Genomic DNA, 16,905 nt, shown 5'->3' with positions numbered 1-16,905 from the left:
GAGATGCCTTCATTTTTACACAGCTGGGAAAAATACTCTTTTTATGTGGGTGTTTTTAAAACCAGATTAATGAGGGTCATATCAATGTTGTCTGCATGAGCAAATCTCATAACTGTAATGAATAGATTTGTGGAGCATTTAACTCTGATGCTTTTATGGCTGGAATGTATTTCTTTTCCCTAAATCCCTACTTTATCACTAGGAAAGACATCCGTAGGTGCAAAAGATCACCAGTATAATAATCTGTAACAAAATCTTCACAAGGTGCAATTTGAAGAGGTGCAAAGGCATGGATGTGGCATTCATTACTCTACGTTCAGTCTAATCCTATGCATGCATACGTCTTTGCTAACAGGAGATTTCACAGTTCTGATAAGTCTGTGAGACTTGGGTCTTCAGTCAACGATGTCCATAAGATGAATTTGATCCATGCCCCCCTCTAGTTGCTAATCATCAGTTCTACAGGTGCTAATAAGTAGTGGAAGTCCCAGTTAAGTATGGACAAACCAGTCCATGGTGGTTTCTCTTTTTTCCAATCTTACGTTTGGTCTGTCAGCAACTTTGATTTTTTTTTTCGTTCATGTGAAAATTCATAAGTATTTTTGTGTACATTTCTCCTAATACATGCATTTTGCCTAATATACACATTTTGGGAAGTAATTTTCCTAATATAATGTATTTTCAAATGCTATTTCCCCTAATATACACTGTTTTGTACAAATGTTTTGATTCGAGTACACCAGTCAAGACATGTGTACAAAACTGAAAGAACTGGGCATGTTTAGCTTTGAGAAGAGAAGACTGAGGGGAGATATGATCATGCTCTTCAAGTCCTTGAAAGGTTGTCACAGAGAGGAAGGCCAGGATCTCTTCTCCATCATCCCAGAGTGCAGGACACAGAATACTGGGCTCAAGTGACAGGAAGCCAGATTCCAGCTGAACATCAGGAGAAACTTCCTGATTTTTAGAGCAATATGACAACAGAACCAATGACCTAGGGAGGTGGTGGGCTCTCCCACACCGGAGGCATTCAAGACAAGGCTGGACAGCCATCTGTCGGGGATGCTCTGACTTGGATTTCTGCATTGAGCAGGGGTTGGACTCAATGTCTTGTAGGCCCCTTCCAACCCTACTATTCTATGATTCTATGATTTTATGAAACTCTGTATATTTAGGGGTGTACTCCAGTGTGTACAAAACTGTGTTTATTAGGGGAGTACTCCAATTGGAGAAGTGTAAATATTGAAGGATAACTGAGTTTTGCTTCACATAGTGGTTCAAAAATGCGAAATCAGGTAAGTTTGTATCAGAATGCCAACTAAACCAATTTTTTCCCCATCCCTAATCCCAGTCAACCCAGCCCTGGTTTTCAGTCTTTATTTGGCAGCTATATGTGGTGTCTTTTCCAGACTCTTATTTTCAGCAAAGAGATCTAGAAACTTGATGTTCTGAAATGAAATGTTTGGATGTTCACATTCCAAATCTGTGGTTGTGCATAATAACTAAAAATGCCCTTAAAAGAATCGTCTGTCAATCGCCATGCCAATTTCTCACGGAATCATTGAAATATTTCTCACTAGTTCTGCATCTTCCAGAAGTTGCTGAGGGGGAATTCCCGGCCTTTTGAAAAGCAATGTGGACAGCTCATTTAGAACGGAGGGAATGGAGATTATGTCTCTTACTCCTTGCAGGCATTGTAATTTTTGCAGCAGGGTCAGTGGGTGGCAGATAACTGATAAGGCGTGCAGTTCATCTTTTACCTGTGTAAGGCCATTTGTCTTTTGCTTTGCTCTCTGCTTGAATTTAAAGGGTGAGTGGGCGTTAAAGTATTCCTTACCTTCAGACAAAGATGTCTGAAATGAACATGATTCTTCTCTTCAAATATCAGAAAATATTCCTCTGCCCTAATTGCAGGCAACATAGAGAAAATCACCATCCCTTCCAGTTTAAGATTACAGATAACCATCCTGCACTTTAGATTACCTTTTTTTCCCTTTTAGGATCTTGCTGCACATCACTCCCGCATCCCCATCCCTCCCGCCTTGAAAATACCTAGCTGCTGATGCTGGCATGCTAAGGAGCACGCCTCTGATGGTGTACCTGTGTTAGCCTCATGATCACCTCCACCCCTTCGAAGTGAAATAGATTTTTAAAAAATAATCTTTGCTTGCAATATTGGTGAAATAATACTACTGTCTAGGATGCAGAGTTGGGCTGTTTGAGACAGGCCTCTCCCACCCCACTACATCCATGGTGGAGCTTCCTTGGAGCTCCTTAAAAATGCAGAGCTCCATGTTTATTGCTGGAGCCTCTCATTCACTTCTGTGGCTTCAGCTACCATTATTACTCAGATAACCCTACAGCTATTTTTCCCTACACTTGCTCTCTCACATGCTAGCCGGTCCCTTCTCTCTGTCTGGGCCCTGAGTTCCCTGTGCTGAGATAATCTACATGTACCCACTGGTGCAGCTAAGGCTGGACCTTGGAGCCAAAGTTGAGGGCTGTGCAGCTCCCCCCACCCAATGACCACCCAGTGAGTGGCAGGTGAGGAGGGCAGCAGGGAAGGAGACACAAGCTCCATTTCATTCCTGTTGTCCTGATGGTGCTAGGATGTAATTGAGTTTAAAATGCAAAACTGGACATGCTCAGCATATTTTTTTGGCAAACAGTTTTGTTGTTGCTATTGTTCTAACGAATCAGGAATGTAGAGGCAGTTATAAAGCCTGGAATGGTGACTGGGGAGCCAAGAGAAATGTCCGCTGTGTGCTTCACAACTGCAGTAATACACATGGCTGTCTACAGCCCCCCCCCCCCCCCCGCATAAGGCTGTTAAGTCCAGAGTCTAAAATTGCCTAGCTGCACCACTGCATGTACCAAAACTGAGATTTACTGTGATGAGTGTGTGTGATGTCAGCCACCACTTTATTGTGGTGGGGGGGGGGGGCTGAGAAGTGGTTCTGGGAGGCTCACGAGAAATCAAAGGGACTGGAGCCCAGGAGAAGCTGGCAGGTCAAGGCCTCATGGCAGCTAAAGATGGGAGAAGCAGAAATTTTTGAGCTTGCTTAAATTCTCCAAAAATCACTTCGAAGCTCATTTTGGCTCGTTCCCATTTTCTTGTCCGGCCCATTTTTCAGCTTGTTTGGAGCCGGGGAGTGTGCATTTCTGTTTATTTTTATTTTTTCCAAAACTGAACACTTTCCCCCATTGACTAATGCATGGAAATGTGTATTTTATTTTATTTTTTAAAAAAATGCACATTTTTCAAATGCAATCACAATTTCTGGAAATTGCAAATATTTCTAAAAAACAAAACAAGCACTCCTGTTTGCATTCAGGATTGTGAACAAGACCTGTTTGCATGATTGGCAAAAAGAAACAAGACTCTCCTACATCCCTGGTGGTAGCAGCAGACAGATCTGGGAATGGGAAGCAGAAGATTAGTCCATAGAATCATAGAATAGTAGGGTTGGAAGGGGCCTATAAGACCATGAAGTCCAACCCCCTGCTCAGTATATGATTATTTATTTATTTATTTATTACATTTATATCTCACCATTTTTCCTCTTTAAGAAACCCAAGGCGGCGTACACAATCCTTCTCCTCTCCATTTTATCCTCACAACAACAACCCTGTGAGGTAGGTTGGGCTGAGAGTCTGTGACTGGCCCAAAGTCACCCAGTGAGCTTCCATGGCCAAGTGGGGACTAGAATCCGGATCTCCCGACTCCCAGTCCAACACTCTAGCCACTACACCACACTGGCTCTGAGTCGAATCTGAGTTGAAGCATCCCTGACAAGTGGTTGTCCAGCCTCGTCTTGGATGCCTCCAGCTTGGGAGAGCCCACCACCTCCCTAGGTAATTGGTTCCATTGTTGTACTGCTCTAACAGTCAGGAAATTTCTCCTGATGTTCAGCCGGAATCTGGCTTCGTGTCACTTGAGCCCATTATTCCGTGTCCTGCACTCTGGGAGGATAAAGAAGAGATCCTGGCCTTCCTCTCTGTGACAGCCTTTCAAGTACTTGAAGAGCACTATCCTATCTCCCCTCAGTCTTCTCCTCTCATGGCTAAACAGAGTACAAATGCTGAGTAGATAGTAGAACAAAGTAGCAGAGTGGAATGGCTGAAAATTAAGGCAGCTGCCCCACCACTGTAGCCGTGCCAGTCTTATTAAAAGGGGATTAGACAAGGGCATGGAAGACAGGTCTAAGTATCAGTGTCTGTTGGCCATGAAAGCTAAGTGCATGAGAGCAGCATGCCAGACCAAACTTATCTCGTCTTTCGACAGAGTTACTAGTTCGGTAGATCATGGGAATGCTGTGGAGATAGTATCTCTTGATTTCAGCAAAGCATTTGACAGGATTTCCCATGATATCCTTGTTGACAAGATGGTAAAATGTGAGTTGGACAATACTACTTTTAGGTAGATCCATAGCTGGTTGAGAAACAGGGCTCAGTGAATGCTAATTAATGGCTCAGCATCCTCCTGGAGAGAGGTCCTGAGTGGAACATTGCAGGGCTCTGTTAGGCCCTTGCTGTTCAAAATTTTTATAAATGGTTTGGATGAGGGTGTAGATGGGTTGCTTATCAAATTTGCAGATGACATGAATCTAGGATAGCCAATACCACAGAACACAGGATCAAGACTCCAATGGATCTAGGCAAGCTAAAACACTGGGGCGAATCTCACAAGATGAGATTCAACACAGATAAATGTAAAGTCTTGAATTTCGGTGCAAAAACTCAAAGACATAAGTATGGGATGGGGAAGACCTGGCTTGGCAGCAGTACACATGACAGGAACTAGGTGTCTTAGTGGATCACAAGCTGAATATTATCCAGCTGTGCAATGCAGCAGCTAAGAAAGCTAATGCTATTTTGTCCTGCATTAACAGAAGCATGATGTCCAGATCACAGGAAATAACAGTTCTGTTCTATTCTCCATTAGGCAGGCCACATTTGGAGTACTGTGTCTAGTTCTGGGCACCCCATTTTTAAAAGGGCATTGATAAGTTGGAGCATGACCAGAGAAGAGCAGCCAGGATGGTGTGGGGTCTGTGAGGAATGGTTGAAAGTAGCGATGTCCATCACTGGGAAATATGGCCCTTTTGAGGCTTGTGAGATTTCTGTAGTGCCCCCAAATCAGTTTGCATTTGCAAACCAAACCACAGCTTTCTTCCCAAAATCCAAGAACATTTTTGGGTTTTTCCTTAAATGTGCATGAATAGCAATTTGTGCAAATTTCAGCTGAAGTTTGTATGATTTGTACAAGTGGTGGCCACATTTTGCACAAACCACACAAATTATGGCTGCAATTTGTGCAAAATATGGTCAAAATTTGTGCAAATTATGCAAATTGCAGTTGCAATTTGCTATTTATGCATTTTTTTTTTAAAAAAAACAAAACACCTGAAACCCTGCAAACTGGCCCAACTCAATGCAGATCGAGTCAGGCCAGCTCATGGGAAAATGAGCTGAAGTCTGCAGGGCCAAGCTGTTGAACGCTCAGTGAGCTTCACCCCCACCCCCGGACAGATTCCTCCAACATCCCTAGCTGAAAGAGCTGGGCATGTTTAGCATGGAGAAGAGAAGTTTAAGGGGAGACATGATAGTGGTCTTCAAATATCTGAAGGGCTGTCATGCAGAAGATGGAGCAGACTTATTCTCTGTTGCTCCAAGGGCTAGAATCAATGGGTGGAAATTGCAGGGAAACAGATTTTGGCTAAACATTAGAGAAATTTCCTAACAGTGAGAGCTGTTCAGCAGTGGAACAGAGTGCCTGGGCTCACCTTCACAGGTGCTGGGCTCTCCTTTGCTGCAGGTATTTAATAAGAAGCTGGATGACCATCCATCAGGGATGCTGTACCTGCACCCTGCAGTGCAGGGCCTGCATTGAGCAGGGGGTTGGATTAGATGATCTGAGGTTCCTTCCCACTCTATGATTCTACAATTCCCTGTTTCAGATGCAGTTGGCAACAGTACTAATCAGGATCTTTCTGCTGACCAACAGGTTAGAAGAGGGGCAGGGAGGGGCAAGGGAGAAATACACAGGCCCAACTTTCATTAACAGGTTGCTAAACTATGGTTTAGCAAGGTGGTGAAGTTACTTCCGAACTTCTGTAGCAGTGAGAGCTGCTACATGCATGACTACTTTTCCTGCAATACGTCATCCTCCAATATGCCTTCCTTCCCCTTTTCCTCCTCCTCCTCCAGCTTTCTCTGTCCTTGGCCATTCATTGTTTTTCACCCTAGAGTAAGTCTTTTCCAGGGAAGTAAGCTACTGTAGGTGCAATTTAGCTAGATTATGGAGGAGTTATAGTTGACAAAAATCAATATTGTCTGAGTTTGCTCACCTCTCCACATCCCTTGCAGCATTCTTTATAAAATGCCATTGTCTTTGGCACATGAGACGCTTGGGGGCTGTCTTTATTTGAGTCTTGCTTATTGCCAAGTCCCTTCTCTGGCATACAGTCTGCTCTGATAATTAACCTTTGCAAAGGTGTGTGTGTGTGTGTGTGTGTGTACTACTAAAAAGCCATCACAACAGTGATTGTTAATTAATTGCATAGAACCATTTGGGAGCATGGTGCAAATAAAACAGTTAAAGTGTAGAAGCAACATCTCAAGGCCGTAGCATTTAGAGCTGCGGGCTTGAAATGTTTAATTGGTAAATTAGTCAACAAAAGCTTTAGTTCAGGGATGCAGAACTGAGGGCCCTGGGGGGGCAATTTGAGCCCTCTGGGGGTCCCAGTCCTGCCCTCCAAGGTTCCCCAGAAGGCCATGCCCTGTTTTCTTTGATGGGATTATTTGATATGGCTGCCTCCTGTTAGAAAGGCAGTTTAGCAGAGAAAAACAAAAAAGGCACAACAGAATGAGCATTTATTTATTTATTTATTACATTTCTATACCACCCAATAGCCGAAGCTCTCTGGGTGGTTCATTTCCCAGTCCCACGTGCACACAAGGCTATCTTAGAATAAAAGGAGACCACACCCTTAAGTGGAGAAAAGGTAAAATGGTTTACTCACAGTTTCTTGCATAGACAAATGCAGGTACACCGTATATTTTCAGACAAAGTTCCCCTAGTCCATTTCTTTGTGTTCTATAACATTGGCAGGAGAGAGAGAAAACACAACTGCTCCCAGCAATGGAGGAGGTCAGAGAGGGGCCGAGAGGAGCAGGAAACCAGTTATAGAGATCCTAACACTAGCTATGCCCAAATTCCTATGAACTAACTGCAACACTACCCCCGTCCTGTAACTTGCAGATGAGGTTGCAATATTCTCAACACTCCTGGCTCCACCCCTTCTCCCCCAACCACTAATTGTTTGGTGGTCTCTCAGATTTGGCCATTTTTCCCCCATTCTAAAAGATTGACATGTCTCTGTCAAGGCATAGTTACTGGCTTGAAAAAACTTTAAGTTAAATTATGCTGGTATTTTTGGCCCCACCCTTTTGGCCTTCAGCTCTGCCCACCCCCGAGAGCTTCTCCAAAATGGGATTCAGCCCTCAGGATGAAAGAGGTTCAACAGCCCTGCTTTGGTTGATTAATTTGAGCCTGTTTTGATTCTGGGATGTTCCTGTAAAAAGGAATGGGTGAAGTGTCAATGTGAAGGCATAAATCAAAGGCCACTAATTGAATAGTCAATAATCTCAAAGCTAACTACATTAAAAACCTGCAGTTTATCAACTAAAATAATCTCAATTAAAAGCCAGTTGAAACAGATGGTTTTTTAACACCTTCCTCAAAGCCAGGACTGATCAGTCCAACTATATATCCTTTGGGAGGGAGTGTCATACATTAGGGGCCAACACTGACAAGGTTCTGTCCCCAGTGCCTGCCAATCTAGCTGATCTTGATGGCAGGCCAGCAGTCAGGGCCTCTGATGCTGATATTAGGGCACTGGCAGATTCAGGAAGTTCTATGCGGTTCTGCCACTGTCAGCCCACCTAGTAAGCTGACGGCGGGGCCACCACCTGCCAGACAGTGGAGGCTGGTGGCTCTGATGTCAGTGGGGTGGTGAATCCACTCTGGGTTTCAGTCACAACCAGTCAGGACTCTAAAGGAACTATCCAAGGAAGAAAATAACTAAGGAGAGCATGATAGCGATTTGTAAAACTAGTGTAGAGAAAATGGATAGAGAATTCCCCCCCCCCCATAATTCTAGAACCTGGAGGGTTATCCAGTGACATTGATTGGCAGTAGATTCAGGACAGACAAAAGGAAGTAATTCTTAACCCAATGCATCATTAGTAGTGGGCTCTCCCACACTGGAGGCATTCAAGACGAGGCTGGACAGCCATCTGTCAGGGATGCTCTGACTTGGATTCCTGCACTGAGCAGGGGGTTGGACTCGATGGCCTTGTAGGCCCCTTCCAACCCTACTATTCTAGGATTCTATTATTCATTACTGCATGGAATTTGTTGCAAAAGGATATGATTGCCACTGGCTTATTTGGCTTTAGAAAGGGATAAGAACAAAGATAAGAACAGTGGATTGAGCCATGGTGGCTATGGACATTCATGTTCAGAGGCACTCTTCTTCTGAATGACAATTGCTAGAGGGCAAACAGTGGGGTACAGGTCTTGTGCTCTGCTTGGGGCTTTCTGAAGGCATGTGGTTGACCCCCATGTGCAGCAGGGTCCTGGTTTTGTTCTGATTTGGTGGGGCTCTTCTTACTTTCTTAGATAGACAGTTGATGAGGGATGGATGAATCCATCATTTTTTTTCTTTCTCCTGCATTTGGATTTTTTTTTAATGTCAAGTTCTTTACGTCTCAAATATGAAGAAATTTGCATTTTTGGTAAATCCTGATCAAAAATGAACCCAAGCAAAATTCTCATCCATCTGCACTAGTCAAATTCAATTCTCACATGGAGAAGCCTACCATGTAGTTGTTAAAAATAGGGATGTGCAAACTCACCGCTGTCCGGGTTCTCTGGATGCCCACCCAGCCCCTTCCCTGCTTGCCGGTCCCCAGACCACACTTCAGCCCCTCCCACACTCAGCGAGCAGCCTGCACTCGCCCCAGCGGCCTCGTCAAACTGCATGGTTGCCATTAAAAAAAAGTAAAAATAAATGGCAATAGCAAAAATGCACATGTTTTTGTATGCGTGAAAGGGCACATTTTTGTGCATGTGCATATTCTCATGTCCCCTTCAGGGATCACTGCCTTGTTGTGGCGAAGGGGCTTGCGTAACTCAGTAAAGCCATAAGCTATGCCATGCAGGGCCACCCAAGATGGATAGGTCATGGTGGAGAGTTCTGACAAAATGTGGTCCACTGGAGAAGGAAATGGCAACCCACTCCAGGATTCTTGCCAAGAAAACCCCATGGAACGTATCACAAGGCTAAAAGAGATGACGCCGGAAGATGAGCCCCTCAGGTCGGAAGGTGTCCAATATACTGCTGGAGAAGAGCAGAGGGTATTTCCAAGTAGCGCCAGAAAGAGTGAAGCGGCTGGGCCAAAGCCGAAAGGACACTCAGCTGTGGATGTGTCTGGCGGTGAAAAGAAAATCCGATGCTGTAAAGAACAATATTGTTTAGGAACCTGGAATATCAGATCAATGAATCAAGGTAAGCTGGAGGTGGTCAAACATGAGATGGCAAGATTGAACATCGACATCTTGGGAATCAGCGAACTCAAATGGACAGGCATGGGCGAATTTAATTCAGGTGACCATCATATCTACTATTGTGGGCAAGACTCCCTTAGAAGAAATGGAGTAGCACTCATAGTCAACAAAAGGGTGGGAAAAGCAGTACTGGGGTACAATCTTAAAAATGATAGAATGATCTCAGTACGAATCCAAGGCAAACCATTCAACATCACAGTAATCCAAGTCTGTGCCCCAACCACTGATGCCGAAGAAGCTGAGGTTGATTGGTTCTATGAAGACCTACAACACCTTCTAGAACTAACACCAAAAAAAGATGTCCTCTTCATCATAGGGGATTGGAATGCTAAAGTAGGAAGTCAAGAAATCACTGGGATAACAGGCAGGCATGGCCTTGGTGTACAAAATGAATCAGGACAAAAGCTAATAGAGTTTTGCCAAGAGAACACGCTGATCATAGCAAACACTCTTTTCCAACAGCACAAGAGACGACTCTACACATGGACATCACCAGATGGTCAATATCGAAATCAGATTGATTATGTCCTTTGCAGCCAAAGATGGAGAAGCTCTATACAGTCACTAAAAACAAGACCTGGAGCTGACTGTGGCTCAGATCATGAGCTTCTTGTTGCAAAATTTCAGCTGAAATTGAAGAACGTAGGGAAAACCACTAAACCGTTCAGGTATGACCTAAATCATATCCCTTATGAATATACAGTGGAGGTGAGGCATAGATTTCAGGGATTAGACCTGATAGACAGAGTGCCTGAGGAACTATGGACGGAGGTCCGTAACATTGTTCAGGAGGCAGCAACGAAATCCATCCCAAAGAAAAAGAAATGCAAGAAAGCCAAGTGGCTGTCTGATGAGGCTTTACAAGTAGCTGAGGAAAGAAGGGAAGCGAAAAGCAAGGGAGAAAGGGGAAGATATATCCAACTGAATGCAGAGTTCCAGAGAATAGCAAAGAGAGACAAGAAGGCCTTCTTAAATGAACAATGCAAAGAAATCGAGGAAAACAACAGAATGGGAAAGACTAGAGATCTCTTCCAGAAAATCGGAGATCTCAAGGGAACATTTTGTGCAAAGACGGGCATGATAAAGGACAAAGAAGGCAGGGACCTAACAGATGCAGATGAGATTAAGAAGAGGTGGCAAGAATACACAGAAGAACTATACAGGAAAGATCTGAATGTCCCTGATAGCCATGATAGTGTGGTCACTGAACTGGAGCCGGACATCCTCGAGAGTGAAGTCAAGTGGGCCTTAGAAAGCATTACTAACAACAAAGCTAGTGGAGATCGCAGTCTTCCAGCTGAGCTATTTAAAATCCTAAAAGATGATGCTGTTAAAGTGCTGCATTCAATATGCCAACAAATTTGGCACACTCAACAATGGCCGCAAGACTGGAAAAGGTCAGTTTACATTCCAATTCGAAAGAAGGGCAATGCCAAAGAGTGTTCAAACTACCGCACAATTGCGCTCATTTCACATGCCAGCAAGGTGATGCTCAAAATCCTACAAGCTAGGCTTCAGCAGTATGCGAACCGAGAACTACCGGAAGTACAAGCTGGGTTTCGAAGAGGCAGAGGAACTAGAGATCAAATCGCCAACATTCGCTGCATCATGGAGAAAGCAAGAGAATTCCAGAAAAACGTCTATTTCTGCTTCATTGACTACGCTAAAGCCTTTGATTGTGTGGATCACAACAAACTGTGGCAAATTCTTAAAGTGATGGGAGTACCAGACCACCTTACCTGTCTCCTGAGAAACCTGTACGAGGGTCAAGAAGCAACAGTAAGAACTAGACATGGAACAACTGAGTGGTTCCAAATTGGGAAAGGAGTACGACAAGGCTGCATATTGTCAACCTGCTTATTTAACTTATATGCAGAATACATCATGATAAATGTCGGGTTGGATGAATCAGAGGTCGGAATTAAGATTGCTGGGGGAATTATCAACAACCTCCGATATGCAGACGATACCACCCTAATGGCAGAAAGCGAAGAGGATCTCAAGAGCCCCTTGTTGAGGGTGAAAGAGGAGAGCGCAAAAGCTGGTTTGAAACTCAACATTAAAAAAACTAAGATCATGGCATGTGGCCCCATCACGTCCTGGCATATAGAAGGGGAAGAAATGGAAGTAGTGACAGATTTTACTTTCTTGGGCTCCAAGATCACCGCAGTCGGTGACTGTAGCCATGAAATCAAAAGACGCTTGCTCCTTGGGAGGAAAGCTATGGCAAACCTAGACAGCATAGTAAGAAGCAGAGACATCACCTTGCCGACAAAGGTCCGTCTAATCAAAGCTATGGTTTTCCCAGTAGTAATGTATGGCTGTGAGAGCTGGACTATAAGGAAGGCTGAGCACCGAAGAATTGATGCTTTCGAACTGTGGTGCTGGAGAAGACTCTTACGAATCCCCTGGACTGCAAGGAGGTCAAATCAGTCAATCCTAAAGGAAATCAACCCTGACTGCTCATTGGAAGGACAGATACTGAAGCTGAAGCTCCAATATTTTGGCCACCTAATGCGAAGAGAAAACTCTCTGGAAAAGACCCTGATGCTGGGAAAGACTGAAGGCAAAAGGAGAAGGGGACGGCAGAGGATGAGATGGCTAGATAGCATCACCAATGCAATGAATATGAACTTGAGCACGCTCCGGGAGAGAGCGCAGAACAGGAGGGCCTGGCGTGCTATGGTCCATGGGGTCACGAAGAGTCGGACACAACTGAACGACTGAACAACAACAACAATATTCTCATGTGTGAAATGCACATTTTTGTAAAGGTGCACAGTAGTGTGTGTGCAAAAATTTTTTGGAAAATGAACATTTTGTGCATACGCGAATATGCGCATTCGCAAAATGCACATTTTGCGTGTGCGCAAATATGCACGTTTTGTGATCACCATTTTATTTCTCAAAAAACGGTAACCACAAAGCTTGACAAGGCTGCTGGGGTGACCGCAGGCCATTCACCGAGCACGGGTAGGGGGCGAGCGGGGCAGGGGCTCGGCGAGCGGGGCTCGGGGGTGTGGGTAGGAGCGGGTCTGCCAGATTCCCAGACCAAATCGGGCGCTGCACCATCCCTGGTTAAAAATGGCTGTCAGAGAACAGAGGTGGGGACCCTACTTCAGTACCACAAATGTGGTTGAATATGCAGGGAATTCAAACCCAGACTTTTAAGAGCAAAGCTGGGGATGGACTGGCACCCCCCCAGGTCCTCCGGGCACCCTCCCAGCCCCTGCCCCTGCCTCCACTTGCCCAGCTGCCCACATTCACCAGAGAGCCATTGTCGAGCACGGCGAGCACCATTTTGCAAAAAAAAAAAAAGATGGCCATCATGATATGCACACATCTAGATGTACACAGAATGGTGCCATGAGTAGCCCATCTACTCAAGATTACAGGCATAAATGGGCCATTTACACCTGTAATTTTGTGTAGATGGGCTACCCACGGTGCCATTTCGCACACATCTAGATGTGCGCATATCACAATTGCCATTTGGGGGGGCAAAATGGCGCTCACGGTGCTCGACTACAGGTCTCTGGTGAATGCTGGCAGCTCGGCGGGTACAGGGGGCGCCAACCGGGGGCACAGCTCAGAGGGTGCAGGTGGTGGTGGGTCCACTGGACTCCCAGACTGAACCAGGCTCCTGCACCATCCTGAAGCAAAGGCCTCAAAGCCCAGGGCCTGGACAGACGGAACTGTCCGTTTTCGTCTCCCTTAAATTCTTATCTAAACCCAAGTCAGATGAAATCCTCACCCATTCCTGCCATTCACTTGGCCAGCTGATGGCTGTTGTCCCAAGCCTGCCTGAAAAAGGATCCCAGCACTCATAGGATCAACTCAGCATCACATCCCCCAAACGTTGTGTGGAACTAAAGCGGCAAGTCTTCCACAGGGAGCTCCAGAGTCCAAACCATTTCCAGACAGATGTAGAGTAGAGATAGTAACATAATTGGGCTGGAGTTTTGAACAATCTCATCAATTATTAGCAAATCTCAATTCATCCACGGTGGGATTATGTTGTACCGCTGCCAGAATCGATTCAAATGGAACCTTTCTGACATTTTACTTTAACAAGCTCCGGGGTCTTAGAGAACTGCCCGTAGCCACAGCCTTCTGCCTTGTGTAGCTTTTAGCACTGAAGAAATTGGCTATCCCTGGTGCTAAGTAAAGACATGTTAAGAACAGGGACGAGCCTTGTTGTGCTGCTGTGCCTCACACAGTGAGAATTTCAGTAATTGATACCAACTTATATGAAAGCCATTGCCCAGAAAAACAAATGAAATGGAGCTCTTGATTCAGTAAAAGGTTTCCATTTGATTAAATGTTAGGATTATAGATTTCTTTTACCAGTGCCATTAGGGTGAAGCAATAAATCAAGCATAAATAATCCACCAGCTAAGCTTTTCCCAACCTGATGCCCCGTAGATGTATAGAACTACAACTCTGGTGACAGAGCTCGAGTTTTGCCAATTTGCCCATCCCTTCTAGTGTCCAGGTTGTAGGGATGTCAGAGAATTCCGCGACGGATCTCGGTGAGGCCGAATGCCAGTGCATTCGGCCCCCCGAAATCCATTGCGGAACGAAGCCCCCACCCCCCCAACCCATGAAAGGCGCGCAGGACAAAGTCCCTGCCGCCCCCACCCCACAAAAGGTGTGCGAAACAGAGCACTTACCTGCTCCCGTCCGTGCTGCTTTGCAAATGGCAGCCGTCCTGTGGCCGCCATTCGCTTCCTCCTCTTCATAGCCGTGATAGGCTACGTAAATACTTATGTAGCCTATCACGGCTAACGCAGGGACGCCATTTGCATCCCTGCGGAGGCCGTGATAGGCTACATAAGTATTTACGTAGCCTATCATGGCGGGGGGGGGGGGAAACCCAGCGTACGCAAATGGTGGTAGCTACCGCCATTTGCGTACTCTGGGGTTTTTCCCCCTGCTATGGTAGGCTACGTAAATATTTACGTAGCCTATCACGGCTCAATACAGGGACTCAAATGGCAGCGGCTACGACAGCCGCCATTTACGTCCCTGCAGGGCTGCCCAGCGGCCGGATGTCTGGCTGCAGGCAGACGGAGCCAGCCGGCGGCTCTGCAGCTTGGCTGCAGAGCGGAGCCGGCTGGGCAGGATTCCGGGGGGAGGGATGGAGCGCCTCCCCCCCGTTGAGTATTCCGGGGGGAGGGATGGAGTGCCTCCCCCCGACTATGGATTGCCCGGCGCAGAGCCATGTAGGTGTTTTGTACATCCCTACCAGGTTGTGGACTAAAAATAGATCTATGTTCAAAAGCATTTTCTACATATGTGCATTCTTCAGTGACCTTCAGGTGGAGTGGGGCATGCAAAAGGCTAAACATTTTATTCATTCATTCATTCATTCATTTGATTTATTAGTTGCCCATCTGGCCGGCTACTTGGCCACTCTAGGCAGCATACAATACTAATACTAATAACAATACAAAATACAACATAATGAACTAAACAAAACAACATTGCTATTAAAAAAAAAAAACCCTAACCCACCCCAAATGCCCACCTGAACAGCCAGATTTTCAAAGCCCAGTGGAAGCTCATCAAAGAGGGGGCAAGGCGGAGGTCACTAGGGAGGGAATTCCACAGAGTGGGGGCCAATGCAGAAAAGGCCCTCTCCCTAGTCCTCACCAGCTGAGCTGTCCTGGCTGATGGGACAGGCAGGAGGCCTCCCGAGGCTGACATTTGCAAAGACATTTGCAAAGGCACGGGGGTTTACCAGTGAAGACAGGGGTGGCAGCTTCTGTGAAAGATGTTCTTTTGCTTTTGCCTGGAGAAGGAAGACACATCTAGGGGAACAGTAGCAACATTCACCATTAAATAATGTTAACCCATGCCGTAGTTGTACATCTGGGAATGGTTACAGCACAGGGCTATGGATTAAAAGAAAACAGTCTGCATGCTTAGCATGTTAAAACAATCTCTCAGATTGGAAAGAAAGGACAGGTAGAGTTTCCAAGCCACTGGAGAAGAGCGTGAGTACATGTAGTGTGCAATGCTGTCTTAGGCTGCATGGCAACTTGTTTCTATTAAAGAAAGCCAGTGTGGTGTAGTGGTTGGAGTGCTGGACTGAGAGCCAGGTTCTAGTCCCCACTCAGCCATGGAAGCTCAGTGGGTGACTTTGGGCCAGTCACAGACTCTCAGCCCAACCCACCTCGCAGGGTTGTTGTTGTGAGGATAAAACGGAGAGGAGGAGGAGTACGTACACCTCCTTGGGTTCCTTGAGGAGGAAAAAAGGTGGGATATAAATGCAATAAAATAAGTAAGTAAATACATAAATAAATAAATATTACTGTTTCAGTTTGTTTATTGTTATTGTTATTGTTATTTATCATTACATTTATATCCTGCCTTTTCTCCTCTTGCAAGGAACCCAGGGCAGCTTACGTAGCCTTCCTGCTCTCCATTTTTTTATCCTGACAACAACCCTGCAATGTAGGTTGGGCTGAGAGCCAGTGACAGGCCCAGGGTCACCTAGTGAGCTTCATGGCCGAGAACCCAGATGTCCCAAGGCCCAGTCCAGCACTCTAACCACTACGCCATAGTGGCTCTCATTGGAGCATTTCCCAACTGTTTGAAGCGGCTGGGAGCAGGAGCGGTCTGCAGGCAGCCAGCTGCCTTGTCCTCCCGTAATGCCAGATGTGGAACTGCACTATGTCATGACATAGTGTCGTTCCAGCTGCATTGGGGTGGGGAGAGGGTGGCCCATGGCAGCCCAGCTGGCTGCAGAGTGCTGCTCGAAGTGGCCTGAAAAGGTTCCATTTAAACCAGGGTTGGACAACATGCAGCTCCCTGGCCCATTTTGTGCCCCCCACTCACTACTGTCGCCTCCTCCATTTCGCGGCGCAGCGGCAACATTGAAAAAAAGAGAAGCTATCCAACTTTAAAAGAAGGTGGGCTTTGCTGCCCACCGCACTGCTAAATTTCAGCTACAAATTCAGCAGTGTGGCAGCAGTGTGGGGGGTGCCCCTTGGCAGGAGCCAGGGGGACGATGTGGCCCACTCACCCCCGGAAGTTTCCTATCCCTGATTCCAACTATTCTTTGTTTGTTACTTTTAAACAGAAATTGCCACCTCCACCTCTCCAGTCTCCGCAAAATGTTCACTTTTGTATCTCTTCTGAAAGAAAGCAGAATTGTTGCTCTTTCACTTCCCCCTGCAGGATCGCTGAAAAAGTTTGAGATGCAAAATTTGGAAGAGCACCAGTCTTCTATTCCAAGCTGGGGAAGGTATTTCAGGGAGTAACGC

The 16,905-nt window shown here is 45.8% G+C and overlaps 1 protein-coding gene across 1 annotated transcript in view; it reads left to right on the top strand.

Moving 5' to 3' along the window:
* The window catches only part of KCNH5 (potassium voltage-gated channel subfamily H member 5), a 322,321-nt gene that overhangs the window by 277,079 nt on the left and 28,337 nt on the right, over positions 1–16,905 (top strand). The gene's annotated exons all lie outside the window — the stretch shown is intronic.

The sequence above is a fragment of the Heloderma suspectum genome, chromosome 1 (genome assembly GCF_057233095.1).
Source record: "Heloderma suspectum isolate Gila_16-S chromosome 1, 16-S_ref, whole genome shotgun sequence".
Taxonomy (NCBI): Eukaryota; Metazoa; Chordata; class Lepidosauria; order Squamata; family Helodermatidae; genus Heloderma; species Heloderma suspectum.
This window is presented reverse-complemented; position numbering and strand designations above follow the sequence as displayed.